Source organism: Anneissia japonica, unplaced genomic scaffold (genome assembly GCF_011630105.1).
Source record: "Anneissia japonica isolate Jap-2015-1 unplaced genomic scaffold, ASM1163010v1 scaffold63145_len21798_cov261, whole genome shotgun sequence".
Classification (NCBI taxonomy): Eukaryota; Metazoa; Echinodermata; class Crinoidea; order Comatulida; family Comatulidae; genus Anneissia; species Anneissia japonica.
Window position 1 is genome coordinate 15638 of NW_022696194.1, and position 1418 is coordinate 17055.

General features: G+C 33.4%; 1 protein-coding gene across 1 annotated transcript in view; it reads right to left on the reverse strand.

Annotated features, from left to right (window-relative positions):
- Positions 1-811, reverse strand: part of LOC117101743 (ras-related and estrogen-regulated growth inhibitor-like) — a 10979-nt gene extending 10168 nt beyond the window's left edge. Inside the window, exon 1 of the mRNA XM_033241783.1 lies at positions 674-811. The gene's annotated coding sequence lies outside the window, so the exon portion shown is untranslated. The remainder of the gene's footprint in view (positions 1-673) is intronic.
- Between the last annotated feature and the right edge of the window lie 607 nt (positions 812-1418).

Genomic DNA, 1418 nt, shown 5'->3' on the forward strand with positions numbered 1-1418 from the left:
TCTCTTATACACATCTAGATTGTATATAGGCCTATGTATATATATGTATATATGTGTGTGTATGTGTGTATGTGTATATGTCTATATGTATATATATGTATATGGTATGTATATATATGTATATATATGTGTATAAATATATAGAAAGACAGCAATATATATATATGTATGAATATATATACTGTATATATATATACATATATATATATAAATTATTGTCATTTTAACATGTTGAATTGAATTGTGTAGAAACAACCCCAATTCTATATGTAGGTCTAGTTTAATACTGTTTTTGAAAATAAAGATTGAAATTTAAAAAAAAAAAAAAAATTATAAGTTTACTTTTTAAACATAGTTTAAAATATGAGTGTTTTAATGGAGCTATCTCATTCAATGTGACAGTGCATAGCAAAACATCCTTATTAACATTTAGGCATTTAACATCCCACTGACAATTATATGTTGATGATAAGTAACTCTGACACAACACACCATAGTGGTATTCCGTACATTACCCACCAGCACATTGCAAATGAGCCAACTTCGGTCGGCTTTGGGTACTTGATTTGTTTGCTCATGTATTTATCGTTATTGTCGTTCATTGTATACCTGTAATGATTACCGAATCAAATCAAAATAAGCGTGTGGTGAAATAACAGATTTTTAGGCCTACCTGAAGACGGTCCGTTAGGTAATTAATTCGGTTGCACGGCTTCGCTCTCCTTGTCGACAAACGACGGTGTCCACTGTCCGAATAAGTTAAAGAGAAATACTGTACTTCAGTGCAACCTCTCTCATTATCTGTGACCTTTACTGTCTGCGCAGACTCGCATAAAAATCAGTTGGCTACGAATTATGCCTATTGTGTATCCTATGTGTGACGTCTACATCTTTGCAACATTTACTGTACATGGGTGGCGACAGGATTTGCCCGACGAGGGGGGGGGGCGATGCCCTCGACGAGGGGTCAGATTTCCCTGACGAAAGCAAAGTGGGCGTGGTCGAGCCTCGATTAAAATGTTTCGAAAATGGCCAGGGGGCGAAGCCCCCGAAAATGTTGACGATTTAGGGGTTTCAAAGGCTTAATCGATTTCAGAGTCTATATGTAGAAAGATAATCAGTTTTTAGACTTCAAATATACTTGCCTTATTTTGTAATAATTCTGAAACTTCAGTATCTGTTGGGTTTATCTCCTTAAGTACGGTATTTATTATGTTCTATTGGCTACGGAGACATTTGGTTCAATCATAATATTGAATATTAAAATACATTGCTTCTAAGATTCTTTTACGTTTAACAGATATTGAAATCAAAATTTTAATTTAGAAAATAAGAGTTTATCCAAATTCAAATATTATGTTAATTTCAAAACCAATATAGCTTATAAATTCATTGCCTAAAACGCTCAGAGAGGTTAT